This window comes from Lissotriton helveticus, chromosome 1_2 (assembly GCF_964261635.1).
Source record: "Lissotriton helveticus chromosome 1_2, aLisHel1.1, whole genome shotgun sequence".
NCBI classification, from domain to species: Eukaryota; Metazoa; Chordata; class Amphibia; order Caudata; family Salamandridae; genus Lissotriton; species Lissotriton helveticus.
This window is the reverse complement of record NC_136058.1, coordinates 334,947,356-334,962,693: the sequence shown is the minus strand read 5'-3', so window position 1 is coordinate 334,962,693 and position 15,338 is coordinate 334,947,356. Positions and strand designations below refer to the sequence as shown.

Genomic DNA, 15,338 nt, shown 5'->3' with positions numbered 1-15,338 from the left:
CATCCTGTAAGGGGACCCCTGTGTTTGGTGAAGGAAGGATGGGAGAGACCTCTCAAAAAGCCTGCAACCAACATAGTGGACTATGTACTTGGCCTCCGCTCCAGGATGGCTGAGTATATGGAAAAGGCATCTAAAAACCTTGAGGCCATGTACAATGCGTGCCCTGACTGGCAAATGCCGGATGGTTCTATCTACCGTTGACAGATGACGTTGCATATTCATTTCTGATTGTACTGATCTAAACAGGTGCAATAGCGAGCCGGCCTCAGGGTTGTGGGCTCATGCTGTGTATTCTACTTTATGTTAATAAAGGTCTTACGCAAAAAAAAAAAAAAAAAAAAAAAAACCTTGAGGCCAGCCAGGAACTTCAAAAAGCTTGGCATGACCAAAAGGCTGTACTGACTGTGTACCAGCCAGGACAGAAGGTGTGGGTGCTGGAGCCAGTGGCCCCAGCAGCTCTGAAAGACAAATGGTCTGGGCCCCACACCATCATTGAGCAAAAGGGAGAGGTTACCTACTTGGTGGACCTTGGAACTCCCAGGAGCCCTCTCAGAGTGCTTCATGTTAACAGGCTCAAGGCATATGTTGACAGGAAGGACATGAGCTTGCTCATGGCCACAGATGAGGGACAGGAGGAAGAGAGTGACCCTCTCCCAGACCTGCTCACTCAGAATCCTGGTGATGGGTCAGTTGATGGTGTTGTCTTTTGTGGCAGCCTCACTGAACATCAGCAACAGGATTGCAGGCAAGTTCTGCAATCCTTTCGACATATGTTCTCTCTGACACCCAGCCAAACTGATTGGTGTACCCATGATGTTGACACTGGAGACAGCCTGCCTGTCAAGAGTAAAATCTACAGGCAGCCTGATCATGTTAGAGACTGCATCAAAACTGAAGTGCAGAAAATGTTGGAACTGGGAGTCATTGAGCCCTCAGATAGCCCTTGGGCTAGCCCAGTAGTTCTAGTGCCAAAGCCTCACACCCAGGGTGGTAAGAGAGAGATGAGGTTTTGCGTAGACTACAGAGGCCTCAATGCAGTCACTAAGACTGATGCCCACCCAATACCAAGAGCAGATGAGCTTATAGATAGATTGGCTTCTGCCAACTTCTTAAGCACATTTGATTTGACAGCTGGGTATTGGCAAATCAGGTTAGCTGAGGAAGCCAAACCCAAGACAGCATTTTCTACCCCTGGAGGGCATTATCAATTTGTGGTAATGCCCTTTGGACTGAAAAATGCACCTGCCACCTTCCAAAGGTTGGTGAATCAAGTCCTCACTGGGCTGGATGACTTCTGTGCAGCTTATCTTGACGATATTGCTGTCTTTAGCTCCACCTGGGAGGATCACCTGGTCCACCTGAGGAAAGTGTTAGAGGCCCTGCAAAAGGCAGGCCTCACTATCAAGGCCACAAAGTGCCAGATAGGGCAGTCACAGGTTGTATACCTGGGCCACCTTGTAGGTGGAGGCCAGGTTCAGCCACTGGAGAGTAAGATACAGGCCATCAAGGACTGGACTCCTCCAATCACCCAGACTCAGGTTCGAGCTTTCTTGGGCCTGACTGGGTACTATAGGAAGTTTGTCAGAAATTATGGGTCCATAGTGACCCCCCTTAATGACCTGACAAGCAAAAAGATGCCAAAGAAAGTTCAGTGGACAGCAAGCTGTCAGAAAGCATTCAATGACCTAAAGCAGGCCATGTGCACAGCACCTATCCTCAAGAGTCCAGATTACTCCAAGCCATTCATTGTCCAAACAGATGCTTCTGAGTTGGGTGTGGGAGCTGTTCTGTCTCAACTGAATTTTGATGGTAATGATCAGCCTATTGCTTTCATTAGTAGAAGGTTGACACCCAGAGAGAAAAATTGGTCAGCTATTGAGAGGGAGGCCTTTGCTGTGGTCTGGGCCCTGAAGAAGCTGAGGGCCTACTTGTTTGGCACTCACTTCACCATTCAGACAGACCATAAGCCCCTCTTGTGGCTAAATCAGATGAAGGGTGAAAACCCCAAACTGCTTAGGTGGTCCATTTCCCTACAGGGGATGGATTTTACAGTGGAGCATAGACCTGGGACTGATCACAGCAATGCTGATGGGCTCTCCAGGTATTTCCACTTAGAGCAAGAAGACTCACCTGGTCAAGGTTAGCTTATTGTCCCAAAGTTTGGGGGGGGGTCATGTAGGAGAGTAGGGTCTGCAATCCTATGATCACCCAGATTTTTGCTTTTTGCTGCACTGGTTTACGACTTTCCCTGGCTGTGGGCCTGCTAATCAGACCCACAGCCTAGCTGTTCTCTCTATCCAAATTGTACTCAGGTACTGAATTGGCCCTGGGCCCTCTCCAAGTCCCTGTACCCAGGGCTGAGGTGCACCCAGAAGTCTCCCAGGGGCTGAAGCATGTATTGTGCCACCCCTGGATTGACTAACTAAAACTGACACAACTGGCTGCACGACAGCTGGGGCAAGGTGGTGTACTCACCCTTTGCTTTAGATATAGTATACCTATATCTAACCCTAAAATGGACACACAGATCTCCTATCAGTCACTCCTATGGCAGGCCTTAACAATCCTGAAGGCAGAGTGCTTGGAATCGTGTGAGATAGTGCTCTGGCATGAGCCGAGCCTGTCTGCGGCTTTCGGGATCCATCCCTTAGCCGTTTCCATGATATCGCATACCATATACTCTTAAGTGCATTATAATCCTCGCGGTTATGTGCCAACTCTGGTATCGCTTTATCAAAACATGTCGAGTAAGGTGTCATACGAATTGGAATACTAACCCCTCGCCAATTCTGGCGACGGGGTTAGCATTCCACCCTTCTAGAGGGACACGACATGCCTGTAACCTATAACCCGGTTAAAAGTCAGACAGAGCCTTAGCATCCACAAAATGGATGCTGCCACCGAGACACAAGTCTGCCCTCCTGCTGCTGGGAGTCCTCCCAGAGCAGGAGATAAGGACAAAGGGTTTCCTGCCAGGGGCGGTGCCAGCACCGTCCCAGACAGGGTTTTGTGTATTGTAGGTACGCAGGGCTTTAGAGGAAGGTGACTGCACGTGGCACCCCGGTGCTCACTGTGCATAGGCTGGCTAGAACCAGTTCCAGGGTCACTCCAGACCCTGTGCTGGGGAAAAGCCCGCCAAGGAAGTGGGTGTAACCACCCCCCTCCTGGTCCCACCCATAGGGCAGGACTTAGTCGCGTGCCAGCCCCCTTTTACAGGATAAAGGTAGAGACTGGCCCCCTTCCAAATCAGATCATCTTTGAATCCTGAAACTACTTTCTACGAAAGGAACTCAAGACTTCTTCCTAAGATTTCTCCCTTGTGGCTAAGGAGTAGTCACCCTGCATCCGCAGGCACCATCTAAAGAACACTGCGGTCTGCTGTAAGTCCTTCCTCCGGAATCCGACTGCCCAGCTCGACGAGAACCGGCTTCCCTGGCACCTCTGACCTCTACCCACCTCTACAGCCCAGCTGAGAACCGTGGGTGCGACGAGACCTCAAGGGACCGGCCATCTGCAAGACTGCACGACTTCTTTCCAGCAAGCCCGCCGAGTAATCTACTGGTGAGTGCTTTGGGGTCCGAGAAGCCCCGACTCTGAGCAGCTCCAGCTCCGAAGTGCAGCCCCCCAGCATCTCCACGATCTGCGTGGGGCCCTTCTGCTTTCCGCTGCTCACCGCGTTGTTTGGCTACTAGCCCGTTGGCTTGTGGCCTTCCTGACGACGCCCGACGACATTTCTGCTGCTGGTCTGGTTGCTCCAGACTGGCCCTTGCTCCCTTCCAGAAGAGGAGCACCCCGGACCCTCCTGGTCCACTCAAGACGCCATTTTGAGTCCACCGCGTGGGCTTGAATTAGCCAAGGCTTGTTGCCCACTCCTGGGTAACTTCGACGCCGACGACTTCATCCTTCGTGGGACAGCTCGCACCTCCATCCTGGTCGCCGACAACGCCTCCTGGTCCGAGAGACTGCAGAGCCCAGCAGCGCCCACTCACCTGACTGCGGTGACTTCGCCCGGTGCCATCCTGGTGCCCACTTAATCACTGGCTAGTGATTCAAGAACTTGGTCCCCTCTGCTTTCAGGTTTCTTCTTCCTTGATCCAGGCTTGGATCCATCGAACTTTCCTTCACTGGTCGCCTGCCAGCAACTTCTTCCTTCCAGGCTCCTGGTCCGGCAACGAGATCCCCGACGTCTTTTCAGACCTATGCAGCTGCAGCCCCTGGGCTAGGTAACTTCGGCACTCCGGTGTCCCAGCATAGCCTCACTATCCAAGGGTCAGGATCCACTGTCGTTTTCTCCCTACCAGGTCGGGTTCGCCCGTGAACACTAACTTTGTGAATTCTAGCTTCCATAGACTTTGTCCCGCATCCCGCGTGAGAGTGCACACTCTGCACCCGAGTCCCCTGGGCCTCCTAGTAGTAATCTAACGATTCCCTAGTCCAGTCCTAGCGATTCCAAAGCCTATTAGAACTGTTACTTACCTGCTAGTAATTCGCATTCCACTTTTAGCGTATATGGTTTTTCGTGCCCCTCGGGCATTTGTGTAACGTGCTAACTTAAAAGTATTTTCGTAAGAGTTTTGTTGTGTGCTTAGCTCCCTGTCTCATAAAGAGCCAGGGTAGTCTTGTGATAAATAAATACACTGTTTATTTTCATAACAACTTGTGTGGTGTCCTTTCACTGGGTGTTCAAGGGGTAATGTGATGGTAAAACAGCTGGCTTAACACGCCCTCTAGAGTCTTAGCCTTAGACTGCTCGTATCCATGCTACTAGGATAGCTGGTCTATAAGGTTGACTTACAACCAATCATCAATAAGGGTTGTTTGGACTGATATATAGTGATCACTAGAATAGTGAGCACTGCACATCAGGCCAACTTCTCACAGTTCTTAATAAGTTTTTTAGGGTAGCCTCTATCTATGAGTTTAGTCTTCAAGATTTCAGCGTCTTTGAGGTAATCTTCCATATTCGTGCCATTCCTCCGGAGACGGCGAAATTGTCAAAATGGTACATTATCCCTTTGGGACCTAGGGTGATAAGATTTGTAGTGTAATAAAGTATTTTTGTCTGTTTTTTGGTATACAGTTCTACTTCTAGAACACCCTCCTTATTTTTAATCATGATATCCAAAAAGTGCACAGAATTTGCATCGTATTCTGCTGTGAATCTAAGGTTACTGTCGCCCAAATTGAGCCACTCCAAAAATTCCTTTAGGTATTCAACATTTCATTCCCATATGAAGAAAATGTCGTCAATGAAGCGGCGCCACATCCTGATGTTTTCAAAGAATGGCGCCGCCTCATTGAAAACATGAATTTCCTCAAACCTCGCCACGTATAGGCATGCCAGACTCGGTGCACATGTGGCTCCCATGCTGGTGCCCTTACGTTGAATGAACAAATCATCTTTGAATAAAAACATGTTATTTTTGAGTACCAACTCAATGCATTGGGATATGAATATTTTACTAGCTCCATTAAGGTCTGCTGTTTCCAGGATGTCACTAATGACCTCTATGGTATCGTCCTGGGGTATATTCGTGTATAATGCCTCTATGTCGAGGGTTACCAGAATTTGATTGTTAGAATTATATGGCATCCCCTCGATCATAGAGATGATATGGGCAGAATCACGAACGTAGGAACTTTGTTGAGTAACTAACGGCTTCAGAAAGGTATCCGCATATTGACTTAGAGGTTCCAATAGAGACCCGATGCAGCTTACTATGGATTTCATGGGGGGGTTATTTACGCATTTATGTATCTTAGGAAGACCATAAATTGCTGGTGTTCTAGCGTTGGTGTTGTTTAAAAATTTGTGCTCTGCTGCACAAATCCAACCCTCCTCTAAAGCTGTGTTAATCTTATCAAATACTTCTCTCTTTAGCGTTTCTAATTTTGAGAAGGGCACTTTAGAGTAGTGTTCTTTCACTTCCAACAGAGACAACATCTTCCTGTCATAGTCCTCTGTATCGAACACTACCACCCCCCGCCTTTATCGGCTGGTTTGATGGTTAATGATAAATTATTTTTGAGATTCATCATTGCTTTACGTAGTTCTTTTGACATATTATTTGTATCGGGGTGGGCTTCATTGATAATGGATCTAACCCTGGATTCTATCACTTTTTCAAAGATTTCAATATTCTTATCTACCTGTGTGATTGCTGGGGTAAATGATGACTTTTCACGAAGCCCTGATACATTCTCTGGTGGATTGTAATCCCTATTTTCAAAAAAGTCTCTTAATCTAATTTTACGAAAAAATGCTTTCAAGTCTTTCTCCAGATTAAATTTATTACAGTTGGCTGTTGGTGCAAAGGTAAACCCTCTTTCTAACACTTCTAGCTCGACGTTATTCAAAGTATAAGACGAGAGATTGATAATGGGAAATTTATTTGTGTCGATGTTACCTACCGCCTGTAACTCTGACTTCGTGTGTTTGGATATTCCTGAGGTGCCTGGTTGTGCTGATAGTTCCCTCTCTGCCCAGTTTGATACTCCTGTTGGTTTCGCTGGTAGTTTCCCCTGTATTGGTAGGGGGTCCGGTCTACTTTGCCACCTCTCCTCTGGCGATTTTCTAAAAAAGAGGAAGAGGAAGAGGAGGGTTGTGGTCCATTACATCCCCCCATATGTGTTCCATTACAACCACCCATATATGTACCATTTTCATTATTGGAGGGACCTTCATCTTCACTCCCAGATCCCGAGGTTTCTAGTATAGGCATATTTAAATAGGAGATCGTACTCCGCCGGTGTAGAAACTCGCCTGGAACACTGCCAAACGAGTGAGAGCCATGCGGTAGCCAAACGGAGTGAGAGTCATGCGGTAGACAGACCCCCGAGGACGGCCTCTGAAGTAATCGAGCAAGGTAAGGTTGGGCCCTGGAAATGAATCTAAGTGCCAGTCAAAGAAAGAACGTGACCAATCGGTAACGGATTTTTCCGTTGTGAATTTTCCCTAACAGAATATTGATTCATCCCTGAATAACCCGTCCGCACAATTGGAAATAGTGTGGCAGCTGAAATAACTGTAGCAGCACCTTGGTCCCCCGCCGCACCTCGTACAAGTAAGCATGTTATAACCCTAACGCACATAAAATTTGAGCAAGACACTGCACACGAACTGACATCTAATTTTTTAATTGTTCAGAACAACAATCACCGCGGAACACGCTGCAGTCTTTTAACCAAGATCGCACTGATGTAGTGAAGAACTAGATGAAAATAATACACAAGTAAGTGTCAGCGCCCCTTATTAACCGGAATTTATTAACAAGCAAACATCATTGCTGAAATACTCATAAGAATCGTTATTCTTCACCCTAATTTAGATAGTGGTGAAAATCCAAATTTACTCGATGCCCCGCTCTGAAAACAGCGTCCTGCATTAACGTCAAACAAGGTAAAACTTTCTAGAGGTTTAGCCTGTTTACCAATTTTCACAAAGTATAGGAAAAGGAGATACTAAATGTCCCTTAATTTTGCACCATAGGTACACAGCCCAGCCCTGATGAAGAACCCCATTGATTAAGAGAAGGGTTCGGAAACGCGTCGGCTATTTGGCTGTTGGAAAGAGACGCATAATAGCATAGGGCAATGTATTTAAGAACATATGTACCTGAACAAGCTTAGGTGTACATAACTCACAGATGTTGTTTATATTTGAAAGTCAAAGTACAACTGTTTGTGAATCCTTTCTATTTGTTTTTTCGTTTTAATTGCTTTGAAAATATTGTAATGTATGCAAAAAGCCTTGAAACTGTATCCACAGCTTAAGGAAGGTTTCTTCCTATGAGGATTGAATGAAAATGTAAATATGTTTTGAAATGCTTAATATATGACAAATGCATACCTTCTTGAAATCATTGAAAGGAAGGCTGACACCAGCTGAATAAACAAGCTTTGGTGGTTCAAACCCGAGCCCTGGCACCTTATTTTCTTATCAAAAAACTATCACTGGCAGTAAAGCAGTTGGAAATGTTAGATGTGGAAACTGCTCGGTCTGTGAAAACTGTCATGTGGCCAAAACCCTCATTCATAACAATTACACCATAACATCTAAAACTTTGAATAATTGCAGAAGCAGCAATGTAGTATATTTACTTCGCTGCCCATGTGGTCTGGCTTACGTCGGAGAGACCGGCCGTGAATTGAGATTACGCCTCCTTGAACATAGGTCAGCCCTTAAGACATGTAAATTGAATGCACCATTGGTAGACCATTATGAAAAACAAAAACATAAACATGCAGAGTTTACCTGGTTCATTATTGAAAAGATAACATATTCTAAAAGGGGAGGTAATGTTGAACTGAAGCGTAAGAATAGGGAACAATGGTATATTTCCACCTTGGACACAGTAAATAGGGGATTAAACAATAAGGAAGACTGGATGAGGATTGCAGTATAATTTCTGATAAGGGCAAAGAGAGGATATCTGGTGGTTTAATTTACATGCAGTCTGTCAATTCACAGATGTTATGATTCGGTGGATAGATTAGAATATTGAGTTAAAGCAAACTCGATTTAAGCATTTTTCTATGTACTGAATAACTCATAATAGAGACTTGATTTAAACTTTGTAAACTGCATGTCATAACATACGAATGGCATAATATATGAATGTTGACACATCCTCATAGGGGTTGGAATCATGTCGAAACGAATGTAAGAACACGAAAAAATATAGGTTTTGTTTTTTTACGAAAATCTGTGACAAGATTAAGCCTGCTATCCCGATAAAAAGAGATCGACTTAAAAATAACTGTAAATAAACTATCACTGTCACATATATATAACAATTAGGAATCGTAAGATGAATATTTGGCACATATACAATGTCCATGTAGAAGGAGGGACGCTACTCAATAAAGCACTCGAGCATAGAATTGCGAAAACTTTTTTATAAAAAAAAGGGAAGCTGGTCCCTAACTTATGATGTCATGGATTGATGAGGCATAAGTAGCCCATCAAACAAGGGTGGTCCGTTTACTATTTTGAAACGGGACTAAACAGACGTCGGGACCGAACACGCCACACGGGGAAACGCATCGCATTAACCATAATGTAAGCAAACGAACTGGCGCGGTATAGATAGCGTGTAGTAGGAGTAAAACAATCCATATAAGTAATGGGTCTTTACATTAATGGGCCCTTCGAATTTCGTTTTTTTGCCATCATTACAGCAACGAGCGAATAGTACCCAGAGTGGAGACCCGAATGCGGGACATCGGCAAAAATTACTTAAGGTGAGAGCCGATATTTAATCATCGAGGCTCAAAAGGAGTGGGGCCAGAGACCCCAGGGGTGAAATAATTCCCCTGTTTTGTTTAAATACTCAAATATTAACTAAAAATGTTTGTGTTGTTTGCACACTAGTCACTACTCCAATCCGAGGAGAACAAAACAACGCTAGAAAAAGAAAAAAAGATAAAAGAAGCAAAGCGAAATCAAGACACTAGGAGGTACAGAACCATTGACCAACTGTACATGAATCAATGGTGGGGGATAGGATGAACTCTAACAGTCTTCCCCCTTTGTTTAATTTTGATTTTAATAGGAGCAGTAAAATCCAGAACTTATATAAGTGAAGGAAACATATAAAAGCAGTTGATAATACCCAGTGAAGTTACTGAATTTTAATAGGTATGTTGACACCATCCTAAATATTTTCGACTAATGCTCAGATTGTGCAGTGTTTAGGTAATTCATATATAATTGTCAAAACACACTGTTTTAAAATCTATAGGGAGACTGGGTTCCCGATAAAGAAATACGAGGATACCTACCTCCATACACCGTGACTTATGTCCGACAGTATGGGTGAGTAAGAAGTATGAGGGAAAATTACCGTGTATGAATGTATAGTGTGATTGCTGTTTGTATATTGGCAAAACTCAGTGAAATAATTGCAAATATAATATGTTTATAAATGAGGGACTTGATGAGGTTTTTAATAATTAAATGTTTAAATGCAATTCATATTGATGACAGAAGTCTAGCATAAAATAGTGGGGCAGTGCCGAACCATATGTGAGAGAAAAACAGTAGGCACACCAGGTGTGATATAATATGCCCACGTCTTTCAATCTGTGTAAGTGGGAAAAGGAGAAGTCCCATATGAAATACCACATGGTTTAATGCACTGTAAAATACATGGTTTAATGCACTGTAAAATAGCGATATTAGATCGAAATGCATAAGGGGATAACCCAATAGAAATGTATCAATGAGATATTCTTATTGGATTATATAATATACTTTTCCATCCCAGTGGGGAAATAAGATTTGTGATATATAGATGTTGTATTGTAAATATGCACTAGATAAATGGATATTTTATTCTTACACTAGGATATGCTGATTAAAGGAGAAGTCGTATGTAATTGTCCTGAAGAAGGTGGTTATAATAATCCAACACCGCCGAAACGCGTCGACGCTTTTATTGAAAGTTAAATTTGGAGTGGTCAACATTGATGAGGGGATTAGGAACTGGTTCCAAACCTTATGTTGTACCAAAAATGTCCTGAATTGACTTAATACAAGACAGATTTGAGTGTCTTTCTTTGTGATTTCTCCAAAATTATTGTATGAGTTGTGATTTGTTTTTTAACATGTTTTTTAATTAATTTCATGTACATGTCTTTTTTTATGTGTTTTTAACATTTTCAAAAATAAATAGTATATCTTTGATAGATTTGAATGTATAATTTCTTTTGCAAGTGTTTCACTGTAGTGCACTAAGAGTGATGGTTGTAATTGTATGGAGCGAAGTTCCGTGTGCTGCTGGAGCTTATATATAAAAAAGTACAATCTATACCCTAAGGGATACATTTTCTTTTACTGAACGTTATAGGAATTAACCAGACAAATCACTCCACCAACTAAGAACAGCCATGCACCATCACCCACAGAATCGAGAAAGAGCTACCAATCGGTCAATCCTTTCCGTGTCCGGGCCGGGTGAGGTTTCCCTTGTTGAGTCAAATTAAGCCACAGGCTCCACTCCTGGTGGTGTCCTTCCGTCAATTCCTTTAAGTTTCAGCTTTGCAAGCATACTCCCACCGGAACCCTAAAACTTTGTTTTCCCGGAAGCTGCGAGACATGTCATGGGAATAAAGCCGCCGGGTCGCTAGTCGGCATCGTTTATGGTCGGAAGTATGACGGTATCTGATCGTCTTCGAGCCTCCGACTTTAGTTCTTGATTAATGAAAACATTCTTGGCAAAGGCTTTCGCTTTGGTTCGTCTTGCCCGGGTCCAAAAATGTCACCTCTAGCGGCACAATACGATGCCCTGGCCATCCCTCTTAATCATGGCCCCAGTTCCGAAAACCAACAAAATAGAACCAGAGTCCTATTCCATTATTCCCAGCTGAAGTATTCAGGCAACCAGCCTGCTTTGAACACTTTTCAAAGTATACGCTTCGGACCCCCAGGACACTCAGTCAAAAGCATCAAGTGGGGGCCGAGAGGCAGGGGCTGGGACAGGTGGTAGCTCGCCTCCCAGCGGACCGCCAGCTCGATCCCAAGATCCAACTCCGAGCTTTTAACTGCGGCAACTTTAATGTACTCTATTGGAGCAGGAGTTAATGCAGCTGCTGGCACCAAACTTGCCCTCCAAAGGATCTTCGTTAAAGGATTTAAAGTGTACTCATTCCAATTACAAGGCCTCGAAAGAATCCTGTATTGCTATTTTTCGTCATTAGCTCACCGAGTCGGGAGTGGGTAATGTGCGCCTGCTGACTTCTTTGGATTTTTGCACGCCTGCTGACTTCCTTGGATTTGGTAGCTGTTTCTAAGGCTTCCTCTCCAGAATCGAACCCTGATTCCCCGTTACCCATGGTCACCATGGTAGGCACAGGAAGTACCATCGTAAGCTGATAGGGCCGACATCCGAATAAATCGTCACCATCACAGGGATGTGATATCGGCCCAAAGTCATCTAGAGTCACCAAAGCAGCCGGGCAAGCCCGGATTGGTCTTCGTCTGATAAATGTTAATGCACCCATCCTAGGAGGTCAGCGCTCGTCGGCGTGTATTAGCTCTAGGATTACCTCAGTTATACAAGTAACAGATGGAGCAATCAAAGGAACCTTAACTGATTTAATGAGCCATTCGCAGTTTCGCTGTACCGGCCATGTTTACTTACACGTGCATGGCTTAATCTTTGAGACAAGCATATGCAACTGGCGGACCAACCAGGAAGGCACACCTGCTGACAAGGTGGGGTATGGGTGCCGCGGGTCCGTCTCCCCGACAGACAATCTTCGCACACCCATCCCTCTCGGGAGCCGACATGGGGAAGGAGCTCGGCCGCCTGGGCCGGAGGGCTTCCTGGAGGGGTGGAGTGGTACGGTCGCACAGGCACCGGTGGGCCCCGGCGTCTCCCCGGAAGGAGAGAGGCGGGCCGAGGCGCTGCGTGAGCGATACACAGGGGTGCCAGAGTCTGGCTGCAGCTGTACCCCACGAAACGGTCATTCCGAGCTGCTGCGGAAATGCACTGGGTGGAGAGGGGTGACGGCGTGGCGAGCGGGGCCTACGAATCTGCCGGGGCGCAGCGCCGGAGACTGGTGCTGATGCAGCGAGATTACCAGCTTGGGTTTATTCCAAAACACCATACTCACCTGGGCCCATAAAACATTCATATCATAAGCTGGCAATCATACGCTGGCAATCAGGACTTGAATTTACCTTGAAATATATCTTCACCTGTACACCAATTCTTACCAATCCTTAACACCTTCGTTTTTAATTTACTCTGGTCGATAGATCAGGTTGTTAGCATAATAGGCAAAAAATGACATTTACCTTTATTTCTTTGAATGACCACAGACTCAGGAGAGTTTTAAAAACGTTATCTATGCAAATATTTTGTGAGTCACATACCAATACATGTCAAACACCAACTTATCAAGGAGAAAATAATGATCAAAGCAAACTATAAAGACTTAATAAAATCTCATGACATTGGTACCTGGGAAGGGTGAAAAAGGAAAATGGTACAAGGAAATACCACACAGATTTATATTTACCTAGAATGGTGTGATGACCAACCCCTGGCCAAGGAGCTGGAAAAGGGACTCCCGAGTAGTCAGGAGCCAACAGATCAGGACAGGTTCAGGACAGGACAGGTAACCTCTTCTAAAGGCAACACCAGCGTTACACCCCTCTCTGGTGCTACTCTCCTCGATTCTTCCCCTTCTGGATGGACAGATTCTTCTCCCTCAGCAATCTCCCCAACTCTTCTTTCTCTCGGTCTCTCCTTTTCGAATCTTCTGTCAGAGTACTCGAGCAGCGTCTCTGACCTCCAAGGCATCCGCCTTCTTCTGCAGCAATGATGGTTTGGTGACAGGTCTGTGACAAGTCTAACAATCTAACTGACTGAGCCTACCTTAGTTATACTATTCTCAGTGAATGTACAGCCCCCGAATGTTTCAATGTTCGTGAATCCCCTACTGGTGATTGGACAAAGGGAAGGGAAGAAGCCATCACACCATACTATGTAATGTCAATTTTCTTAGGTTCATTGTTCTATGTTCCCTCCCCTAATTATATTCCCATGCTTTATTTTCCCACCCACATTTTACTTTGGTTTTACAACATTGTATGCAAAATTTCTCCGGGTCAATAAGGTGCTGTTCCCAGGCACATCTCCGTGTCACTGTGCTCTATTCCCAGGCGCATCGTCTGGTCACTTGCGCTCTGGAGCAAAAGCACTGCTCCAAGTCCTGCGCTTTAAAAAACCCGCCTATGTAGCAAAGCCTTCTACCATAAGGCCCCACAGTATTGGAACGAACTCCCCATTCACCTGCATCAATGTACGGACTATCTGGCATTCAGAAAGCCGCTGAAAACCTCACTGTTCTGATTGTCCCTCCTTGGTTTATTGTGGCGGTCCTAGCGCGGAGATACCCCTATGGGGTGATTCAGGTGCTCTAGAAGCTAAATAAACTGTACTTTTGACAGACTTTCAATGTCACATCGTGAAGTTTTACAGAGTCCAATGAACTTGCATCCCCTATGACAAGATGGCGCTTTTAGTCACCCTCAGGCCCAAATACAAACTAATAATAAAGTCAAAGAAAAACACGTTAGAATACGAACATAAATTAATACACTGTATACCACTTATTCCTACTCTATTCCCCTTAATTAATTTTAACTATGGCATTAATAGTTTAGTAAGACAAGTGAGGTTTAGTTTGAAGCGTAGCATATGCATTAACATGTGAGATTCAAAATGGCCATCTCTAATACAACTGCGCAGCTGCAAAGATTTCCCACCAAAGCGAAAGACGTCATACTACGTAGATGCAGTAGACGCATGCGCAGAAGACTCCCGTGTTTTTGGCAACAATATTAGACACTCGATTTACTTGTTAGTAAAACCCCATTGGAAAGCTTGGCCTAGATTAAGCAAATGTTGTGTGCTGCAATTAATAGTATTTACAAAACATATTGGATACATTATTACATATTATTCGAGAGGATTCAATCCGGGCAAGTGTCTTTAAGTACGAAACCTTGCTCCATCAGTGCCACCCGACCCCTTCCGCTCTGGTCAGACCACTGGGGAGGCACGAGTTGCCTGGGCCACTCGGCCTTTGCTCTGCTGGGTAAGGGGAAGGGTCAGGTGGCAGGCCCTTGAGTTGGATGGCCCATGACTAAGCAGTCCATCCCAAAGCAAACCGAGCGTGCCCAATAGATTGGAGTACGGCCAGGGCCTCCCCCTGGTAGGCCGCCCTGTGTGTGGTATCCTGGCTTCACATCCCTGCCCGCTCCCGGGGTAGGCAGGCTCGGAGGAAAGGCCCATCGGTAAGGGCTAGGAGGCAGATGCAGAACTGGGGACCCTGGGGCCATGGCAGGTGGGCCCAGGTCCTGCCTTCCCCTGTCTCAGAATCGCTGGACCTCGTGGAGGTCTGACTGACCCTCTCCCTCGTAATCTGGAGGAAAAATACCCCTATTTCTTGTAATCCGGGTACACCGGGTGACGGAGGAGACCCAAGGTGGGAATGTGCCTGACCTCCAAGAGCCCTTGCTGGGATCAGGGAGGCAAATGAGCCCTCATTTCGACTTTCAAGGAAGCCCGGCCATCTGTTCCCTCCATTAGAAAGCATTGCACGTGACCAGATGGCCGGGGGAAAGGCGCGACTAGATGGCTGGGTTCGAAGGGCGGCAATCTGGTCACTATGTGCCCTAAAAAAAGGGCGAGTGGGTGCCGGGGTATGGGGGGCCAGAGGCCCGGGCCATAGCTGGGCCTCAGCCATGGGGCTGCATTGGGGAGCCGACAGGAACTCCCATCCGAGGCCCGCAGACACCTTGACAAGCAGACAAAGCAGGGGAG

At 45.6% G+C, this 15,338-nt stretch overlaps 1 pseudogene; it reads right to left on the bottom strand.

The window, feature by feature from the left end:
* Nucleotides 1-11,059: 11,059 nt before the first annotated feature.
* On the bottom strand, nt 11,060-12,196 carry LOC144808278 (18S ribosomal RNA; annotated as a pseudogene).
* Between the last annotated feature and the right edge of the window lie 3,142 nt (nt 12,197-15,338).